Here is a 24,112-nt window from a genome sequence, read left to right as displayed (position 1 = left end):
TGTGTCATTATATGCGACCAAGTTCCCAGGAAAAATAACAAACTTGTAATAAGGCAATTATTTTAAAAAAGTGTTCTCAGAAACGAGCTATCACGTGTGGAAATCAATGGCTTTGAAGCCAAATGATCAATCTTATGGCCACATTCATGGCATAGTTTGTTCAAATGATCTCATATTGTGCACAAGGTTTCATATTGGAATGGCAAACAATGTTGCCTAAGGAAGTTTTCATTTTCGTTGGACGAAAAAACCATTTTCCATTTTTCGAGTGCCCGAAAGGAGGTTTTTTTGTGAAGGAACTACCAAATAATTGTTGCAAAATTGGACAAAATCATTTTTATAAAATACTACGCCATATTTAATGAACAATTGACAAAATGGTTGGGAGTAAAAATTTTTGATTCACCTCTCGTGAAAAAGACAAATTTCCACCGATTCAGGTGGAAGCGGGTCAAATTTGAACTGCAGCTACCTCATAGTTTGCTATTTATTTTTTCCCAAAATCATTTCTAGTTACATAAGGACCTATTTAATCATAAATACATGGTTTGGTGGCGATACGTCGAGGTTTGGGCGGTGGCCGAGGGCCCCAACTCTAGAGCGCGTAAACTCGCATGCCCGTCGCGTGGTCACCGCGTGACCGTAATGTTGCCATGTGTTCTGGGTGGCCTAGGCATGTCTAGTGGGTTGGGCACTTCCCAGGTTGGTGCTAGGAAGAAAATTAGAACATAAGATTCTCACGAGGAGACCGATCGATGCTCAAACATGAATTAGCAACCAAGTGTTTGATTAGCGGTACGGGAAATGCACATGGCCAATGGGTGTGAGTTTTGGCTGAGGATGATCATCTACTAAGGAGAATGTCTTCACAAATTTTTAGCTCAAAAGGAGGATCCTAGGTGGTACTTTCTTTGCAAAGTACCACACTGGACAAAAATATGAATGTTGAATCTGGGCTCAAAATAATGAATGGAGTGAGCTGAAATTTTGTGGAGGATGGTTCTTTGGGCATTAGGAAAGCATTGCATAAAATTGATACCATTTGTACATGCCAAAGTAGTACTTCCTTCACAATGCTCTTCTATGGATAGAAACTTGGGAAAACTAGTGAGAGAGATTGGATGAATGAAATGAGCTCAAAATTGGTGTAGGTAAGTTACTTAAGTATGGTCATGCGCTCGTAAATTTTCAGATCATTTGGGTAAGCCTAGCTAGTACTTACTTCACAAAGCTTCTCTCGAGGTAGAAACTTTGGAAATTTCCCGAGAAATATTTACTAGGAAAATTGAGCTGAATATTATCATATGGCAATGATTTGGGTATGGAAGAGTGCCCGAAAAGTTTGAGGGTAATAGGAGGGGTCTATATAACACTTGCTTTGCAACGTGCCAATTTGGCCATAAAATATAAATTGAACCTGGGCTCACATAGATGACTTGACTGAGCTGCAATTTGGAGGAGAATGATAATTTGGGCATATGAAGGAACTGTATAAATTTCATGTCATTTAGAGATATAAAAAAGGTACTTCCTTCACAATGCTTCTAGGTGGACAAAAACTTTGGAAATTTGCCGAGGAAGATGTGCTAGGCAAATGGAGCTGAATTTTGTCATGCGGTAATGATTTGGATAGGAAAGAGTGCCCAAAAATTCCGAGGGCAATCAAGAATATATAAATAGCACTTCCTTCATAAAGTGTTGTTGTGAACAGAATAGGAAAATGAATATTCTTGAATTAGTTTTGAACTAGGCAAGGAAGGATTTTTACATATTTGATGAAGATATGCCCCAAAGAATTTATGAGATTTTTTTGGGAATTTTGGGAATGATAGAAATATAGGTTGCTTCACAACCTAGGGCAAAAACTGCCACATGGACATGACACATAGGCAAAACTGATGAGATGGCGCCTAGTCATCACAACCCACCACAATCTACAAGGCTATGACCATCTATATTGGTCATTAACAACTAGAAATAAGGCAGCGGACTAGCACTATTTGCTTTGTGACCATTTCATGTAAGGAAATTACGACCTTTTTGACCAAAATGGTCGCAATGGTTTAGGGTTTGGAGCCCCTGAACAGCTTTTGACCAATTGGTCTAAAATGGTCATAAACTTATGACCAATTCTTCGAGGGTCACTGACAGAAGGTCATAAGTTGACATATTTCTTGTAGTGATCATACGTAATCCTCGCGGGCCAGATGATGATCAGAATGAAGAAGATTATGACGGCTCCGAATATCTAAACAACACCGGGGAGGGTGATATGATATTCGATCGCGACGACCGAATTGATGAAGTCATGAACAATGAACATGGCGAAGAAAATGTTGATCTTGAAACAACAAAGACCGGCGAGGTATATATATTTATATAAGCAGGCACCTGGTGATCATCACATGTTTTAAATGACTTGAAGATATATTAACAAATCGATCTTTCTTCTTTCAGCCATCCGGATCGAGCAAATCTTCAGGCAATAGGAAACGAGGGCCGAACAAAAAGTTGAAGGAGGGCGTAAAGTACAATATCGAGGCCATCAAACCTAATGGCGAACCATTAGCGCCTAAGAAGATTGCGGACAAGTTCATTCGTCAGTGCGGAGTTCTTGTGAAGGACCAACTCCCGATCTCCCTTCAAGAATGGAGAGAGCCAGCAAAGCCACATCCAGGAGTTACTTTTGTCGACGACAGACAAAAACTTCTGTTTGGGAAACGCCCATGGAACATTTCACCCTACCAGATCATTTCATAGATGCAGATGTGGAGAAAGTCAAGGACGCTGCTCTTAGGAAGATGGCGGTTGCATTCAAGAACCACAAGATTCGTGAATGGGCCAAGTACGTCAAGGGAGGAAGGAAGACTCTAGTATTCGAGGGAACACTAGAGAAGCAAAGTGCTCATTGGGACGATTTCGTGAAATTCAAGGATTCGGAATTATCTAAGGAACGGTCGAGAATAAACAAGGCCAATGCCGCAAAAAAGGATAAGTTCCATAAGCTGGGGCCAGGTGGCTATGCGGTGGGAATGCCTAAGTGGGATAAGTCTGAGAAAGAGATGCTGGATGCAGGTGTCACTCCAGAAACATTGAGCTGGCCCCCCAGGTGCAGGACTTGGTTCTATGCGCATGGGGGGGAGTTGGACCCGAAGACAGGCAAAGTTTCAAAGAAGGCATGTCTGGACGGAGCCGAAGATAAGCTACTTGTTGCAATTGAAGAGGCTCGATCAGGGGTGTTCGAGCCCAATAGAGAGAACGACGAGCTTATGCGTGCCCTGGGAAATCCTGAACACCCGGGAAGAACACGAGGCATGGGCGCTATGCCGTGGTATGAGGGGTTTTCGGACTGGAACACCGACTACAGAACCCGTGCGAGAAAGAAGATTGTGGAGGAGAAGAAGAGGAAGATGGAGGAGGAGCAGAGGAAGCTAGACTATGAACGCCTTCAAGGCCTAGAATCAGCGCACGCGGACTTGGCAGTCAAATTCCAGCGGCAGCAGGAGCAGATCGACTCACTTAGCCAGCAAAGGGGGTCTCAGCAGCTAGCGGATGATCCACCATTGGATAGCACCGTCCCATCCATGCCGAGAAGCAGCGTGGATTCCGCCCCGGGCGATGCATTGCTGGATAGCTACCCAGTGGATGACATCATGGAGAACCCTAACTGCAAGCTACACTTCAAAATGAAGAACATATCCATGAAGGTGGCGGACGCCCTTGCTTTTACAAATCCCCCCGAGGCAACCTTCCATTGCAACCCGATTCCAGCGGGCTATGCTCGTGTCTTGGTTGATGAGGTGGTGGACCAATATTCGGGGCTAGAGCTTGACATTCCTGGAGGTGACGATGAGCACACACTGGGAGAGGCCAACCATCGTATCATCCTATGGAGAAAGGATTACATCATCTTTCGAAGGCCACCGACACCGCATCATCCGACTCCTCGTCGGAGTCCGCCACCGAGTCAGCAGACTCCCGCTCCTCCAAGTCCACCAACGCGTCAGGCCACTCCTCCTCCAAGTCCGGCACAGCTTCAGGCCACTCCTCCTCCAAGTCCGGCAAAGCGTCAGGCCACTCCTCCTCCAAGTCCGGCACAGCTTCAGGCCACTCCACCTCCTCCAACTAAGCCACATCAGCCGTCTTCGCCGCCTCAGCAATCACGGAAGAGAGCCGCCTCAGCTATGGTGCGTAGCGGTACAAGTCGAGGTAGTACTGGAGGTACAGGCGGAGGCAAGCGATTTCAATATGGTCCAAGCCTCGCACCTCTTCCGCAGAGGCCTTATGACAAGTCCGAGGAGGAAAACGTAGCCATATCGAAGGCCGAGGTGGAAGCCCATTTTGCACCGAAACCGCCATCGCCGCCAAGGGAGAAAGTGCCTGTGGAAAAGATTGACCACTTCATTCGTATGGCTAGAGCACCAGCTCCCAAGCCTGTTGACACAGACTATGAGCGCCACATCAAGAAGTTAAATCGAGCACGTCTACAGAAAGAGGCGAGCTCGAGCTCGAGCAAATCAGCTGGCAAAAGGAGCGGTAAAACCGTTCCCCAGCTGGGAGAACAGGCGGCACAATCAATCCCCCCGCTTGTTGTAGCAACAACACATGAGAGTAGACGCGCCCAATATTATTGTGGGCAAACCGTTAACGTTCCCGGGGTGGGTGATGTGGTAATAACCGAGGAGCATATTGCGCAGGCTGAAGCGATCGGGATCACTGTTGGACAACTCCTCGATATCGAGCCCATGTCTCCAACTAGAGAGGAGGAAATAAAACGAAAATATGTCCGGGGCCAACCTTTGGTCGAGCCAGATGAGGTCAAGAACCTCCCAACGAGAATGTATGAATTGCATCGATGGTACATGGACATTACCAAGATTTCCAATCGAGAGTCCCTCATGGTGAATGTCAAGGAGGAGCATTACTACCATGAGAAAGCTCTAGCCGTTGAGTATTCAGAACTGTTTCAGCTATACAATCAAGACGCACTCGACAAATCTATCCTCAGTTGCTATTGTCTGTAAGTGATTTCTTTCTGTAATTTAAGTCTCAAGCTAGATGTACTGATCATTTTGATCAATCATTACCTGTAATTATCCTCACTATATTCTTTTCTGTGGTATTATGCAGGATGAAGATTTATAAAATGAAAAATGGTGGACGCTATGGCATTGGGTTCGTTGACCCAAATACCATTAATGAATACATATGGAAATTAGATCCATATCATGAAAAAAGTGTATAGGAAAGCATGCTAGAGTTCTTCAAGCGCCTCAAATACAATGAAGATATACTACTTCCTTACAACTTCAAGTGAGTCACACTGTCTTGTACTAAAAATTTTGTTTTTGCCTACTAGCTAGCTACATGTTTTTGCTTACATATGCCCGTTTAATTAAGACATGCAAACGTGTGTGCATGCAGATTTCACTGGATCTTGTTAATCATTAAAGTTGATGAAGGAACAGTTGAAGTACTAGACTCACTACTTAAGAAAGCAAGTGACTACACCATCGTGAAGGGGATAGTCAACAGGTAATTTCAATCATTATTAACTATATCTCGTCCTATTTAATTAGTTCGTCATTTCCAGATAACAACTATTTAATAACCCATTTATTCATTTTCTTTGTCGGCGGGCAGAGCTTGGGCAAAGTTCATCAGGGCCACTCAGGCCCATGGAAACAAGATCCGAAATGGTATCGACCCCAGGTAAGTAATTAAGTAGTACTAGCTAGCTGCCATATCTTTAATTATCATGCTTGATTAATTATTATCTGATCAAATTCCATTCTCGTAAAGGCCCTGAAGCAGGCGCCGGGGAATAATCTGTGTGCATACTACGTTTGCGAGAACATTCGCATGATGGCGTCCGAAAGGAGCAAATCTCAAAGACAGGAGTGGGTACGTTTGTCAGAACACTATTCACCATTTTTACACCATTATTGATATCTAGTCACACAACTAATACACATGCATATTGATCTCCTTCTTAACAGTTCAAAGAGGTGCGGGAGCAGCTCCTACCAACGGAGCGCATACAAGCAATTCAAGAGGAAATAGCGGGATTTTTGCTCAACCAGGTCATAGATCTCAAAGGAGAATACTATTACCCGCTACCGCCCCCATGAACCACTTCCAATTGTTATCGTGCTCCGAAGGCAGCAATTAGGCTAATGCCACTGGCTCTGAAGGCACCAATTAGGAGAAATTGTGCGTGTGTATATAATCGACGTAAAAAGTATTTTATGTTATGTAAAATTACAAACGTAAAAAACATAGTCTAAAATACACATAAACTGCAAATTTTCTTGTCTTATGATCTATATTTTTATTTTCTTATGTCAAATTTTACATAGTGAATCAATAGGAATGTAACTATTTGAATTTGAAACGTAATTTAATTATGAAATGATCGTAAGATTACCTCGGGTGAATAATAAATTATTCTGCACCCTGGGTGATGAATAGTAACGATATATATATATATATATATATATATATATATATATATATATATATATATGACTCCTCTTCTGTACTCTTGGGAGTATGTACTCTCATCCTCAATATACCTCATATATGCATTAATTATACCTCTTTATTATTTTTAATATACTTTATTAAATATTCTAAGATACCCCAATATGAATTTAGTTCAAAAAATATCATCTGCGACGTACTTTTTGTAATATACCTTTTCAGGTACAAACACATCAGTATATACGTAAATATTTAAAAAATACATACACTCACATGAATTTTTTCATAAACTCATTTTGGGGTATCTAATAATTACTAATGAAGTATATTAAAAATAATAAAAAGGTATAAAAGATTCATCTATGTGGTATATGAGGAGCGGAAGTACGTACTCCCAGAAGTACACAACGATTTTCCTATATATATATGTGTGTGTGTGTGAATTAATTAATGATTGTTGTGAGACATGCGATAATATATATATATATATATATATATATATATATATTATGATCGGTTCTACTAGAAATTCTATTTATATATGTGTATAACGTGTACAATATGTAGTATCGTAAAATACCAGCAAACGAAAAAGAATTAAATGGAAAACACAAAATTAAATGAAAAAGAAATCATAAACCCAAAACCCCCCAATCTTTTAATACCGGTTGGTGACACCAACCGGTACTAAAGGGCTCCCTGCCCCCGAAGCTGGCTCGTGCCACGTGGTTGCCCTTTAGCACCGGTTCATGCTGAACCGGTACCAAAAGGGGGGCCTTTATTGCCTACACTTTAGCGCCGGTTACCAAACCGGCACTAAAGGGCCTTACGAACCGGTGCTATTGCTCGGTTCTGCACTAGTGTGTGCAGCCCGCTGACGACGAGTAGGAGTAGTTTAGGAGGATCCCAGGCAGGAGGTCTGCGCCTCTTTCGATCTGTATCCCAGTTTGTGCTAGCCTTCTTAAGGCAAACTTGTTTTACTTACGTATGTACTCAGATATTGTTGCTTCCGCTGACTCTTGTGTCTTCGAGCATTTGTATTCGAGCCTTCGAGGCCCCTGGCTTGTAATATAAAGCTTGTATTATTTTAATTTGTGTTTAGAGTTGTGTTGTGATATCTTCTCATGAGTCCTTGATCTTGATCGTACACATTTGCGTGTATAATTAGTGTACGGTCAAATCGGGGGCGTCACACCTCTCCCTCAGATACGTCTACAAAAGCCCCGCCATGGATGGCCTCTTCAGGAGCTCCTGCCGCCGCTGTAGTTCATCCGCGTCGCCGCCCCGCGGACCACCCCTGCGCCTCTGCCGCCCCACCATCTAAGCCACGACGCCCGCTCGTTCTTTGCTTCGGGCGACGGGACATGCGTCGCCCCTCGTTGACCTCCAACGAGCTCCAAGTCCCACGATCCATGACAGCCAGCCCCACCCCTCCAAGTCCCACGATCCACGACATCCAGCCAGCTACGTTCCACTCGTCGTCGACCTGCCCCGCAACTAGCAGGCCCTCATCGTTGTCGTCATGGCTGGGTCGCCTGGTGAGAGGCCCTCAACTTCCTACTCTTTTCCTTTGGCAAGAAACTCATACTTGCACTCGTCTGGAACTTTTCCGGATATTTGCACTAGTCTGAAAAATAGTTTACTAAAACTGGTGTCATTTGAAACTTTTGATAATCTATTTCAGTTAGGATCTATGACTTGGACATAGTCTGAACTGTTGTAGTAGGATTATAGAAATCAGTAAAAGTTGTTGAATCGAATCAGTAGCTGCTCAACAGGAATGACATTATGCATGTTGGATTTGTGGACCGATGCTAGTGGAAATCCCAAATTAGTATCAGTTCAGTCTGAACCCAAGTCATTCTCGTAAGCACCACTTCTCTGTTCTACCAGTGTTAATAATAAGTGTGTGTGTGTGTGTGAGTGTATCCTGCTGAACCTGGCAGCAGCCACCATTGTTAGTGCAAGTGATTTTGCGTGCTACTTACTCATTTGTGACATGAGTTTTCATCGCTCTGCGTAGGGTTTGATGCATGCATTGCATTACTCAGACACTTGTGTCACTAGCGTCCGAGTAAGTTTGGAGTTTACAGTATTCATATTGTGTGATGATGAGTTTGTGTCACTCTGCATGCATGTCGAGTTCTGCACAAGCATTGCTTTGCTACTCTGCTTCCGTTCCTCGCTGCTGCTGGTGGTAATCACGCTGGCAGTACAAGCCTTTTCGGTGATACATCGTCAACAAATAGAAAGTGCCAAGTGTAGTAGCATACCCAGATTGTGTGAACTCCTTCATAACAGCAGCAGTCTCTCGGACAAGCTGGGTCACCGAGATGGTTTCCTGCATTTGGAAATGAATAATAATCAGGAAACATATATTTGCTAGGGATGAAATTGTAGTCCCAATCTCTAATTCACTGCAAATTGAAGTTCTAATCTCTGCAATTGTTGATAAATGGTTGAAATTCTAGTGTATCAGTACAATCATCTCTTCAGGTTCCTTACATTTTGGTTCAGAGCACGCCCAACATCTGATGTTCAGACCATAAATTGACTACTGTGTAACATTATGGTCGATGCCTTTTCTTTTTTTAATCATCCCTGGTTCCATTATATAGAATGAAACCAGAGTAGTACAAAGTCCAGCTAAATTAGTTCCTATGAAGCATTATCAATGTTGTTCTTCCCTGCTCTTACTGGCGTCCTATTAATTCCGTATGTGTTTTTGTAGTTTAAGGAGTTCATTCTGGGTAGCCGGAGGCGTACGAGTTCAAGATCGACGACAAGTTTTTTCGGAGGTCCGGAGACCCACCCTTGGACCTGTTGGAAATATGCCCTAGAGGCAATAATAAATTAGTTATTATTATATTTCCTTGTTCATGATAATCGTTTATTATCCATGCTATAATTGTATTGATAGGAAACTCAGATACATGTGTGGATACATAGTCAACACCATGTCCCTAGTAAGCCTCTAGTTGACTAGCTCGTTGATCAATAGATGGTTACGGTTTCCTGACCATGGACATTGGATGTCGTTGATAACGGGATCACATCATTAGGAGAATGATGTGATGGACAAGACCCAATCCTAAGCTTAGCTCAAAGATCGTGTGGTTCGTATGCTAAAGCTTTTCTAATGTCAAGTATCATTTCCTTAGACCATGAGATTGTGCAACTCCCGGATACCGTAGGAATGCTTTGGGTGTGCCAAACGTCACAACGTAACTGGGTGGCTATAAAGGTACACTACAGGTATCTCCGAAAGTGTCTGTTGGGTTGGCACGAATCGAGACTGGGATTTGTCACTCCATGTAAACGGAGAGGTATCTCTGGGCCCACTCGGTAGGACATCATCATAATGTGCACAATGTGATCAAGGAGTTGATCACGGGATGATGTGTTACGGAACGAGTAAAGAGACTTGCCGGTAACGAGATTGAACAAGGTATAGGGATACCGACGATCGAATCTCGGGCAAGTACAATACCGCTAGACAAAGGGAATTGTATACGGGATTGATTAAGTCCTTGACATCGTGGTTCATCCGATGAGATCATCGTGGAACATGTGGGAGCCAACATGGGTATCTAGATCCCGCTGTTGGTTATTGACCGGAGAACGTCTCGGTCATGTCTGCATGCTTCCCGAACCCGTAGGGTCTACACACTTAAGGTTCGGTGACGCTAGGTTTATAGAGATATTAGTATGCGGTAACCCGAAAGTTGTTCGGAGTCCCGGATGAGATCTCGGACGTCACGAGAAGTTCCGGAATGGTCCGGAGGTAAAGAATTATATATAGGAAGTGCTATTTCGGCCATCGGGACAAGTTTCGGGGTCACCGGTATTGTACCGGGACCATCGGAAGGGTCCCGGGGGTCCACCGGGTGGGGCCACCTGCCCCGGGGGGCCACATGGGCTGTAGGGGGTGTGCCTTGGCCTATATGGGCCAAGGGCACCAGCCCCAAGAGGCCCATGCGCCAAGAGAGAGAAAAAAGGGGAGAGTCCTAAAGGGGGAAGGCACCTCCGAGGTGCCTTGGGGAGGATGGACTCCTCCCCCCCCCCTGGCCGCACCCTTCCTTGGAGGAAGGGGCAAGGGCTGCGCCTCCCCCCTCTCCCTTGGCCCTATATATAGTGGGGAAAAGGAGGAGCAAACCATACCTAAGGCCTGGCGGCTCCCTCTCCCTCCCGTGACACATCTCCCTCCTCCCGCAGCGCTTAGCGAAGCCCTGTTGGAATCCCGCTACTTCCACCACGCCGTCGTGCTGTTGGATCTCCATCAACCTCTCCCTCCTCCTTGCTGGATCAAGGCGTGGGAGACGTCTCCGCTCCGTACGTGTGTTGAACGCGGAGGTGCCGTCCGTTCGGCGCTAGGATCATCGGTGATTTGGATCACGACGAGTACGACTCCATCAACCCCGTTCTGTTTAACGCTTCCGCGCGCGATCTACAAGGGTATGTAGATCCACTCCTCCCTCGTTGCTAGATGACTCCATAGATAGATCTTGGTGACACGTAGGAAAATTTTGAATTTATGCTACGTTCCCAACAGTGGCATCATGAGCTAGGTCTATGCGTAGTTTCTATGCACGAGTAGAACACAAAGTAGTCGTGGGCATTGATTTTGTTCAATATGCTTGCCTTTACTAGTCTTATCTTGATTCGGCGGCATCGTGGGATGAAGCGGCCCGGACCGACCTTACACGTACTCTTACGTGAGACTGGTTCCACCGACTGACATGCACTAGTTGCATAAGGTGGCTAGCGGGTGTCTGTCTCTCCCACTTTAGTCGGATCGGATTCGATGAAAAGGGTCCTTATGAAGGGTAAATAGCAATTGGCATATCACGTTGTGGTTTTGCGTAGGTAAGAAACGTTCTTGCTAGAAACCCATTGCAGCCACGTAAAACATGCAAACAACAATTAGAGGACGTCTAACTTGTTTTTGCAGGGTATGCTATGTGATGTGATATGGCCAAAAGGATGTGATGAATGATATATGTGATGTATGAGATTGATCATGTTCTTGTAATAGATGATCATGGAGCCCCAAGATGGAGATCAAAGGAGCTATATGATATTGGCCATATCATGTCACTATTATTTGATTGCATGTGATGTTTAATATGTTTATAGATCTTATTTGCTTAGAACGACGGTAGTAAATAAGATGATCCCTCATTAAAATTTCAAGAAGTGTTCTCCCCTAACTGTGCACCGTTGCTACAGTTCGTCATTTCGAAGCACCACGTGATGATCGGGTGTGATAGATCCTTACGTTCACATACAACGGGTGTAAGACAGTTTTACACATGCAAAACACTTAGGGTTAACTTGATGAGCCTAGCATGTGCATAGACATGGCCTCGGAACACACAAGACTGAAAGGTCGAGCATGAGTCGTATGGTAGATACGATCAACATGAAGATGTTCACCGATGATGACTAGTCCGTCTCACGTGATGATCGGACACGGCCTAGTTGACTCGGATCATGTAATCACTTAGATGACTAGAGGGATGTCTATCTGAGTGGGAGTTCATAAGATGAACTTAATTATCCTGAACATAGTCAAAAGGTCTTCGCAAATTATGTCGTGGCTCACGTTTCTGTTCTACTGTTTAGATATGTTCCTAGAGAAAATTTAGTTGAAAGTTGATAGTAGCAATTATGCGGACTAGGTCCGTAAACTGAGGATTGTCCTCATTGCTTCATAGAAGTCTTATGTCCTTAATGCACCGCTCAGTGTGCTGAACCTCGAACGTCGTCTGTGGATGTTGCAAACATCTGACATACACATTTTGATAACTACGTGATAGTTCAGTTAAACGGTTTAGAGTTGAGGCACCGAAGACGGTTTTGAAACGTCGCAAAACATATGAGATGTTTTGAGGGCTGAAATTGGGATTTCAGGCTCGTGCCCACGTCAAAAGGTATAAGACCTCCGACGATTTTCTTAGCCTGCAAACTAAGGAGAAAAGCTCAATTGTTGAGCTTGTGCTCAGATTGTCTGAGTACAACAATCATTTGAATCGAGTGGGAGTTGATCTTCCAGATGAGATAGTGATGTTTCTCCGAAGTCATTACCACCAAGCTGCTAGAGCTTCGTGATGAACTATAATATATCAGGGACATATATGATGATCCTTGAGATATTCGTGATGTTTGACACCACAAAAGTAGAAATCAAGAAGGAGCATCAATTGTTGATGGTTTGTGAAACCACTAGTTTCAAGGAGGGCAAGGGCAAAAGGGACACTTCATGAAACGGCAATTCAGCTGCTGCTCTAGTGAAGAAACCCAAGGTTGAACCCAAACCCGAGACTGAGTGCTTCTGTAATAAGGGGAACAGCCACTGGAGCAGAATTACCCTAGATACTTGGTAGATGAGAAGGCTGGCAAAGTCGATAGTAGTATATTGGATATACATTGTGTTGATGTGTACTTTACTAGTACTCCTAGTAGCACCAGGGTATTAGATACTGGTTCGGTTGCTAAGTGTTAGTAACTCGAAATAAAAGCTACGGAATAAACGGAGACTAGCTAAAGGTGAGCTGACGATATGTGTTGGAAGTGTTTCCAATGTTGATATGATCAAGCATCGCACGCTCCCTCTACCATCGAGTTTGGTGTTTGCGTTGAGCATAGACATGATTGGATTATGTCTATCGCAATACGGTTATTCATTTAAGGAGAATAACGGTTACTCTGTTTATTTGAATAATACCTTCAATGGTCTTGCACCTAAAATGAATGGTTTATTGAATCTCGATCGTAGTGATACACATGTTCATGCCAAAAGATAGTAATGATAGTACCACCTACTTGTGGCACTGCCACGTAAGTCATATCGGTATAAAATGCATGAAGAAGCTCCATGTTGATGGATCTTTGGGCTCACTCGTTTTTGAAAGGTTTGAGACATGCGAACCATGTCTATTGGTGTATATGCATGAAGAAACTCCATGCAAATGGACCATTTGGACTCACTTGATTTTGAATCACTTGAGACATGCAAATCATACCACATGGGCAAGATGACTGAAAGCCTCGTTTTCAGTAAAATGGAACTAGAAAGCAACTTGTTGGAAGTAATACATTTTGATGTGTGCAGTCCAATGAGTGCTGAGGCATGTAGTGGATATTGTTATGTTCTTACTTCACAGATGATTTGAGTAGATGTTGAGTATAGTTACTTGATGAATCACGAGTCTGAATTATTGAAAGGTTCAAGTAATTTCAGGGTGAAGTTGAAAGATCGTCGTGACAAGAGGATAAAAGATCTATGATATGATCATAGAGATGAATATCTGAATTACGAGTTTGGCACAGAATTAAGACATTGTGGAAATTGTTTCACAACTAATACAGCCTGGAACACCATAGTGTGATGGTGTGTCCGAACATCATAACTGCACCCTATTTGGATATGATGCATACCATGATGTCTCTTATCGAATTACCACGATAGTTTATGGGTTAGGCATTAGAGACAACCACATTCACTTTAAATAGGGCACCACGTAATTCCGATGAGATGACACCGTATGAACTATGGTTTAGAGAAACCTAAGCTGTCATTTCTTAAAAGTTTGGGGCTGCGACGCTTATGTGAAAAAGTTTCAGGTTGATAAGCTCGAACCCAAAGCGGATAAATGCATCTTCATAGGACACCCAAAACAGTTGGGTATACCTCCTGTCTCAGATCCGAAAGCAATAAGGGATTGTTTCTGGAATCGGGTCCTTTCTCGAGGAAAAGTTTCTCTCGAAAGAATTGAGTGGGAGGATGGTGGAGACTTGATAAGGTTATTAAACCGTCTCTTCAACTAGTGTGTGGCAAGGCACAGGAAGTTGTTCCTGTGGCACCTACACCAATTGAAGTGGAAGCTTATGATAGTGATCATGAAACTTCGGATCAAGTCACTACCAAACCTCGTGGGATGACAAGGATGCGTACTACTTCAGAGTGGTACGTAATCCTGTCTTGGAAGTCATGTTTCTAGACAACAATGAACCTACGAGCTATGGAGAAGCGATGGTGGGCCTGGATTCCGATAAATGGCTCGAGGCCATATAATCCGAGAGAGGATCCATATATAAAACAAAGTGTAGACTTTGGAAGAACTACTCGATGGTCGTAAGGCTATTGAGTGCAGATGGATTTTAAAAGGAAGACGGACAATGATGGTAAATATCACCATTAAGAAAGCTCGACTTGTCGTTAAGATGTTTTCCGACAAGTTCAAGGAGTTGACTACGATGAGACTTTCTCACTCGTAGCGATGCTAAGAGTCTGTTGGAATTATATTAGCGATTACTGCATTATTTATGAAATCTTGTAGATAGGATGTCAAAACATTGTTTCCTCGATGACATTTTCTTGAGGAAAGGTTGTATGTGATACAACCGGAAGGTTTTGTCAATCCTGAAAGATGCTAATAAGTATGAAAAACTCCAGCAATCCTTCTAAGGACTGGAGTAAGCATCTCGGAGTTGGAATGTATGCTTTGATGAGATGATCAAAGATTTTGGGTTTATACAAAGTTTATGAGAAACTTGTATTTCCAAAGAAGTGAGTGGGAGCACTATAGAATTTCTGATGAGTATATGTTGTTGACATATTGTTGATCAGAAATGACGTAGAATTTCTGGAAAGCATATAGGGTTATTTGGAAAGTAATTTTTCAATGGAAAGCCTAGATTAAGCTACTTGAGCATTGAGCATCAAGATCTATAAGGATAGATCAAAACGCTTAATAGTACTTTCAAATGAGCACATACCTTGACATGATCTTGAAGGTGTTCAAGATGGATCAGTCAAAGAAGGAGTTCTTGCCTGAGTTGTAAGGTATGAAGTTAAGACTTAAAGCTCGACCACGGCAGAATAGAGAGAAAGGACGAAGGTCGTCCCCTATGCTTTTAACGTAGGCTCTACAGTATGCTATGCTGTGTACCGCACCTGACGTGTGCCTTGCCATGAGTCAATCAAGGGGTACAAGAGTGATCCAAGAATGGATCACAGGACAGCGGTCAAAGTTATCCTTAGTAACTAGTGGACTAAGGAATTTCTCGATTATGGAGGTGGAAAAAGAGTTCGTCGTAAAGGGTTACGCCGATGCAAACTTTAACACTAATCCAGATTATTCTGAGTAGTAAACTGGATTCGTATAGTAGAACAGTTATTTGGAATAGCTCCAAATAGAACGTGGTAGCTGCATCTAGGAGATGCCATAGAGATTTGCAAAGTACATACGGATCTGAATGTTGCAGACCCGTTGACTAAAACCTCTCTCACAAGTAACATGATCAAACCCAGAACTCATTGAGTGTTAATCACATAGTGATGTGAACTAGATTATTGACTCTAGTAAACTCTTTGGATGTTGGTTACATGGCGATGTGACCTGTGAGTGTTAATCACATGGCGATGTGAACTAGATTATTGACTCTAGTTTAAGTGGGAGACTGTTGGAAATATGCCCTAGAGGCAATAATAAATTAGTTATTATTATATTTCCTTGTTCATGATAATCGTTTATTATCCATGCTATAATTGTATTGATAGGAAACTCAGATACATGTGTCGATACATAGACAACACCATGTCCCTAGTAAGCCTCTAGTTGACTAGCTCGTTGATCAATAGATGGTTACGGTTTCCTGACCATGGACATTGGATGTCGTTGATAACGGGATCACATCATTAGGAGAATGATGTGATGGACAAGACCCAATCCTAAGCTTAGCTCAAAGATCGTGTAGTTCGTATGCTAAAGCTTTTCTAATGTCAAGTATCATTTCCTTAGACCATGAGATTGTGCAACTCCCGGATACCGTAGGAATGCTTTGGGTGTGCCAAACGTCACAACGTAACTGGGTGGCTATAAAGGTACACTACAGGTATCTCCGAAAGTGTCTGTTGGGTTGGCACGAATCGAGACTGGGATTTGTCACTCCATGTAAACGGAGAGGTATCTCTGGGCCCACTCGGTAGGACATCATCATAATGTGCACAATGTGATCAAGGAGTTGATCACGGGATGATGTGTTACGGAACGAGTAAAGAGACTTGCCGGTAACGAGATTGAACAAGGTATATGGATACCGACGATCGAATCTCGGGCAAGTACAATACCGCTAGACAAAGGGAATTGTATACGGGATTGATTAAGTCCTTGACATCATGGTTCATCCGATGAGATCATCGTGGAACATGTGGGATCCACCATGGGTATCTAGATCCCGCTGTTGGTTATTGACCGGAGAACGTCTCGGTCATGTCTGCATGCTTCCCGAACCCGTAGGGTCTACACACTTAAGGTTCGGTGACGCTAGGGTTATAGAGATATTAGTATGCGGTAACCCGAAAGTTGTTCGGAGTCCCGGATGAGATCCTGGAAGTCACGAGGAGTTCCGGAATGGTCCGGAGGTAAAGAATTATATATAGGAAGTGCTATTTCGGCCATCGGGACAAGTTTCGGGGTCACCGGTATTGTACCGGGACCACCGGAAGGGTCCCGGGGGTCCACCGGGTGGGGCCACCTGCCCCGGGGGGCCACATGGGCTGTAGGGGGTGTGACTTGGCCTATATGGGCCAAGGGCACCAGCCCCAAGAGGCCCATGCGCCAAGAGAGAGAAAAAAGGGGAGAGTCCTAAAGGGGGAAGGCACCTCCGAGGTGCCTTGGGGAGGATGGACTCCTCCCCCCCTTGGCCGCACCCTTCCTTGGAGGAAGGGGCAAGGGCTGCACCTCCCCCCTCTCCCTTGGCCCTATATATAGTGGGGAAAAGGAGGAGCAAACCATACCTAAGGCTCGGCGCCTCCCTCTCCCTCCCGTGACACATCTCCCTCCTCCCGCGGCGGTTAGCGAAGCCCTGTTGGAATCCCGCTACTTCCACCACGCCGTCGTGCTGTTGGATCTCCATCAACCTCTCCCTCCTCCTTGCTGGATCAAGGCGTGGGAGACGTCTCCGCTCCGTACGTGTGTTGAACGCGGAGGTGCCGTCCGTTCGGCGCTAGGATCATCGGTGATTTGGATCACGACGAGTACGACTCCATCAACCCCGTTCTCTTGAACGCTTCCGCGCGCGATCTACAAGGATATGTAGATCCACTCCTCCCTCGTTGCTAGATGACTCCATAGATAGATCTTGGTGACACGTAGGAAAATTTTGAATTTATGCTACGTTCCCCAACAGGACCAAGTTATCGAGATGCTACAGAAGCACAAGGATAAGTCTCAAGATGAAATTTAGCTAGCTGGCTACACTATGCCTTATGCTCTTGTTGATTTATTTCTTTTGCGCTCTTTGCAGTTCTAAATTGATGAGTGAGTGATCTGGTAGCAGCTAGCTAACTACCTCTAGATTGTAACGCTGTTATGGGATGTGTGGTTGCGCATGCGTTCTGCATTGTCAAATGTGTTCTCTATTGTCACACATCGTATGCGATGTTGTTCATAGTTTTTATATTTGTTGTCATGCGATGCGGTCACTGAATTGCTCAAATTTGCTGGCCAAGTACTATGTAGTGTTGTTCTATGCTAGGCTACCAGGCTAGGTAACTTCTGTATCAAAATCATGGGTTCTAATCTTTACTATTATCTGTCATGGATCAACAATGATGCGTCACAGGTAGTAGTAGTAGAGTCGGACTTGCTGCTGCATTGCCTAGATATTAAAGGCATGCTCTATATTGTTTTGTCACATGCACTTTGGTGTATATATGATGGGAGATTTTGTACATGAACAAAAGAAACAAAGGTAAAACTGTATTTATCACTTTGCATAACCTCAGTACATTTACATGCACACGCACACACATTTGACTGCTGAGTGTTTGAATTATTAGAATGTGGGGAGTGGTCTGTTTATTCCCATGCTCTTTGCTGGTTTGGGGACTGGTGTGTTATTTGTTGGGCTATTCAACACTTTTTTTTGTGGGTTGGGAAGAAAAATGGAGCTGATAATTTGTTAGGCTATTCAAAACCTGGAAGGAAGATGAGTACTCTGGTTACTGATAATTTGTAGTCATGCTAACAGAATTTACAACTATTGTTTGATTCAAACCTTTGTTCTTTTTCTTAGTGTTCACAGGTGCCGATGAGTAGAGGCTAGTCGAATCCTCGATGTCCTACATTGCCGGCAACCCCAGAATGTCCGACACTGAATTCGACAAGCTCAAGCTCATACTCAAGGTACCCCCAGCCTGGCCTATGATTCAAATTAACCTGTTTATACTTATTCAAATTCATCTATTTACACGGCAGAGCGGTAAATAGACGTTTCCTTCATGCAGCAGTTTAAGTTGTGATTTCACTTCCAATTAAATCTGTTGTGAATGTGTTTTATATAATTGAATCTGAACAAAATTTATTCTTGCTGCTGCGTGTGAGGATCTGGGTTTATTTGTTTCCTGATATTTTGATGTTTGCATAACCTAGCATCGGTCTCTGTATGTCAATTCTAAGAATTTTACTTTTGTTTATTTTAGTACTGCTTGTAGCATACCTGGGACATGATCATATTGAGGAACCATTTTTATCCTGCTTAGATTCTTCATTATATTTGAGTTGTAGTAGTGATTGGGTCACTTCCTAGCCTTAATTTATTTGTCGTCGTGTTTGTTTGTGTGCATGTTCATGAAGGAAATATGCCCTAGAGGCAATAATAAAGTTATTATTTATTTCCTTATATCATGATAAATTTTTATTATTCATGCTAGAATTGTATTAACCGGAAACATAATACATGTGTGAATACATAGACAAACAGAATGTCACTAGTATGCCTCTACTTGACTAGCTCATTAATCAAAGATGGTTATGTTTCCTAACCATGAACAAAGAGTTGTTATTTGATTAACGAGGTCACATCATTAGATGAATGATCTGATTGACATGACCCATTCCAGTAGCTTAGCACACGATCGTTTAGTATGTTGCTATTACTTTCTTCATGACTTATACATGTTCCTATGACTATGAGATTATGCAACTCCCGTTTGCCGGAGGAACACTTTGGGTGCTACCAAACGTCACAACGTAACTGGGTGATTATAAAGGAGCATTACAGGTGTCTCCAAAGGTAGATGTTGGGTTGGCGTATTTCGAGATTAAGATTTGTCACTCCGATTGTCGGAGAGGTATCTCTGGGCCCTCTCGGTAATGCACATCACATAAGCCTTGCAAGCATTACAACTAATATGTTAGTTGTGAGATGATGTATTACGGAACGAGTAAAGAGACTTGCCGGTAACGAGATTGAACTAGGTATTGGATACCGACGATCGAATCTCGGGCAAGTAACATACCGATGACAAAGGGAACAACGTATGTTGTTATGCGGTCTGACCGATAAAGATCTTCGTAGAATATGTAGGAGCCAATATGGGCATCCAGGTCCCGCTATTGGTTATTAACCGGAGACATGTCTCGGTCATGTCTACATTGTTCTCGAACCCGTAGGGTCCGCACGCTTAAGGTTACGATGACAGTTATATTATGAGTTTATGCATTTTGATGTACCGAAGGTTGTTCGGAGTCCGAGATGAGATCACGGACATGACGAGGAACTCCGGAATGGTCCGGAGATAAAGTTTGATATATATGATAATAGTGTTTGGTCACCGGAAGGGTTACGAAAATCACCGGAAGGGGTTCCGGATGTTTCCCGAAATGTTTGGGTACGAGAACACTTTATTTGGGCCAAAGGGGAAAGCCCACAAGGTTTTTGGAAAGCGCAAAAGGAAGTTTTGCGGAGTCCAGGGGCCAGACGCCAGGGTCCCTAGCGTCTGGGTCCAGACGCCGGGATCCCTGGCGTCTGGCCCTGGAGTCCGAGAAGGACTCTTGCCTATCGGGTGAAACCGACTTTGTGGAGACTTTTACTCCAAGTTTCGACCCCAGGGCTCAACATATAAATAGAGGGGCAGGGCTAGCACCAAAGACAGAAAAAGAAACACAAGTTGATCCACGTGATCTATTCCTTAGCCGTGTGCGGTGCCTGCAGCCACCATATTCCTCGATAATACTGTAGCGGAGTTTAGGCGAAGCCCTGCTGCTATAGTGCATCAAAATCGTCACCACGCCGTCGTGCTGACGGAACTCTTCCCCGACACTTTGCTGGATCGGAGTCCGGGGATCGTCATCGAGCTGAACGTGTGCTCGAACTCGGAGGTGCCGTAGTTCGGTGCTTGATCGGTTGGATCGTGAAGACGTACGACTACTTCCTCTACGTTGTGTCATCGCTTCCGCAGTCGGTCTGCGTGGGTACGTAGACAGCACTCTCCCCTCTCGTTGCTATGCATCACATGATCTTGCGTGTGCGTAGGAAATTTTTTGAAATTACTACGAAACCCAACAGTGGCATCAGAGCCTAGGTTATTTATGTTGATGTTATATGCACGAGTAGAACACAAGTGAGTTGTGGGCGATATAAGTCATACTTCCTACCAGCATGTCATACTTTGGTTCGGTGGCATTGTTGGACGAGACGACCCGGACCAACATTACGCGTATGCTTACGCGAGACCGGTTTCCCCGACGTGCTTTGCACATAGGTGGCTTGCGGGCGACTGTCTCTCCAACTTTAGTTGAACCAAGTATGGCTACGCCCGGTCCTTGCGAAGGTTAAAACGGAGTCTATTTGACAAACTACCGTTGTGGTTTTGATGCGTAGGTGAGATTGGTTCTTGCTTAAGCCCGTAGCAGCCACGTAAAACTTGCAACAACAAAGTAGAGGACATCTAACTTGTTTTTGCAGGGCATGTTGTGATGTGATATGGTCAAGACATGATGCTGAATTTTATTGTATGAGATGATCATGTTTTGTAACCAAGTTATCGGCAACTGGCAGGAGCCATATGGTTGTCTCTTTATTGTATGCAATGCAATCGTGATGTAATGCTTTACTTTATTACTAAGCGGTAGTGATAGTCGTAGAAGCATAAGATTGGCGAGACGACAACGATGCTACGATGGAGATCAAGGTGTCGCGCCGGTGACGACGGTGATCATAACGGTGCTTCGGAGATGGAGATCACAAGCACAAGATGATGATGGCCATATCATATCACTTATATTGATTGCATGTGATGTTTATTCTTTTATGCATCTTATCTTGCTTTGATTGACGGTAGCATTATAAGATGATCTCTCACTAAATTATCAAGAAGTGTTCTCCCTGAGTATGCACCGTTGCCAAAGTTCGTCGTGCCCAGACACCACGTGATGATCGGGTGTGATAAGCTCTACGTCCATCTACAACGGGTGCAAGCCAGTTTTGCACACGTAAAATACTCAGGTTAAACTTGACGAGCCTAGCATATGCAGATATGGCCTCGGAACACGGAGACCGAAAGGTCGAGCGTGAATCATATAGTAGATATGATCAACATAATGATGTTCACCATTGAAAACTACTCCATCTCACGTGATGATCGGTTATGGTTTAGTTGATTTGGATCACGTAATCACTTAGAGGATTAGAGGGATGTCTATCTAAGTGGGAGTTCTTTAATTAATTTGATTAACTGAACTTAAATTTATCATGAAACTTAGCCCTGGTAGTATTAGCATATCTATGTTGTAGATCAATAGCTCGCGTTGTTGCTTTCATATGTTTTGATATGTTCCTAGAGAAAATTGTGTTGAAAGATGTTAGTAGCAATGATGCGGATTGGATCCGTGATCTGAGGTTTATCCTCATTGCTGCACAGAAGAATTATGTCCTTGAAGCATCGCTAGGTGACAGACCTATTGCAGGAGCAGTTGCAGACGTTATGAACGTTTGGCTAGCTCAATATGATGACTACTTGATAGTTTAAGTGCACCATGCTTAACGGCTTAGAATCGGGACTTCAAAAGACGTTTTAAACGTCATGGAGCATATGAGATGTTCTAGGAGTTGAAGTTGATATTTCAAGCAAATACCCGAGTTGAGAGATATAAAGTCTCCAACAAGTTCTATAGCTAAAAGATGGAGGAGAATCGCTCAACTGGTGAGCATGTGCTCAGATTGTCTGAGTACAACAATCGCTTGAATCAAGTGGGAGTTAATCTTCCAGATAAGATAGTGATTGACAGAATTCTCTAGTCACCATCACCAAGTTAGTAGAACTTCGTGATGAACTATGATATGCAAGGGATAACGGAAACGATTCCCAAGCTCTTCGTAATGCGGAAATTGAAGAAGGTAGAAATCGAGAAAAACATCAAGTGTTGATGGTAGACAAGACCACTAGTTTCAAGAAAAGGGCAGAGGGAAGAAGGGGAACTTCAAGAAGAACAGCAAGCAAGTTGCTGCTCAAGTAAAGAAGCCCAAGTCTAGTCCTAAGCCTGAGACTAAGTGTTTCTACTGCAAAGGGACTGGTCACTGGAAGCGGAACTACCCCAAGTGATTGGCAGATAAGAAGGATGGCAAAGTGATCATAAGTATATTTGATATACATGTTATTGATGTGTACTTTACTAGTGTTTATAGCAACCCCTCAGTATTTGATACTAGTTCAGTTGCTAAGATTAGTAACTCGAAACGGGAGTTGCAGAATAAACAGAGACTAGTTAAGGGTGAAGTGACGATGTGTGTTGGAAGTGGTTCCAAGATTGATATGATCATCATCGCACACTCCCCTATACTTTCGGGATTAGTGTTGAACCTAAATAAGTGTTATTTGGTGTTTGCGTTGAGCATGAATATGATTTGATCATGTTTATTGTAATACGGTTATTCATTTAAGTAAGAGAATAAATTGTTGTTCTGTTTACATGAATAAAACCTTATATGGTTACACACCCGATGAAAATAGTTCGTTGGATCTCGATCGTAGTGATACACATAATCATAATATTGAAACCAAAAGATGCAAAGTTAATAATGATAGTGCAACTTATTTGTAGCACTGCCGTTTAGGTCATATTGGTGTAAAGCGCATGAAGAAACTCCATGTTGATGGGATTTTGGAATCACTTGATTATGAATCAGTTGATGCTTGCGAACCATGCCTCATGGGCAAGATGACTAAAACTTTGTTCTTCGAAACAATGAAGCAAGCAACAGATTTGTTAGAAATCATACATACTGATGTATGTGGTCCGATGAATATTGAGGCTCGCGACAGGTATCATTATTTTCTGATCTTCACAGATGATTTGAGAAGATATGAGTATATCTACTTGATGAAACATAAGTCTGAAACATTTGAAAAGTTCAAAGAATTTCAGAGTGAAGTGAAAAATCATCGTAACAAGAAAAATAAAGTTTCTACGATCTGATCGTAGAGAAGAGTATTTGAGTTACGAGTTTGGCCTTCAGTTAAAAACAATGTGAAATAGTTGCACTACTCATGCCACCTGGAACACCACAATATAATGGTGTGTCCGAACGTCATAACCGTACTTTATTAGATATGGTGCGATCTATGATGCCTCTTACCGTCTACCACTATTGTTTTGAGGTTATGCATTAGAGACAGCTGCATTCACGTTAAATAGGGCACCATCTAAATCCGTTGAGACGACATCGTATGAACTATGGTTTGGCAAGAAACCTAAGCTGTCATTTCTTAAAGTTTGAGGTTGCAATGCTTATGTGAAAAAGTTTCAACCTGATAAGCTCAAACCCAAATCGGAGAAGT

The 24,112-nt window shown here is 43.2% G+C and overlaps 1 protein-coding gene across 1 annotated transcript in view; it reads right to left on the bottom strand.

Moving 5' to 3' along the window:
* The window catches only part of LOC125526050 (uncharacterized), a 56,412-nt gene that overhangs the window by 3,641 nt on the left and 28,659 nt on the right, over positions 1 to 24,112 (bottom strand). The gene's annotated exons all lie outside the window — the stretch shown is intronic.

Source organism: Triticum urartu, chromosome 7A, assembly GCF_056163025.1.
Source record: "Triticum urartu cultivar PI428250 chromosome 7A, HENAU_Tu73, whole genome shotgun sequence".
Taxonomy (NCBI): Eukaryota; Viridiplantae; Streptophyta; class Magnoliopsida; order Poales; family Poaceae; genus Triticum; species Triticum urartu.
This window is presented reverse-complemented; position numbering and strand designations above follow the sequence as displayed.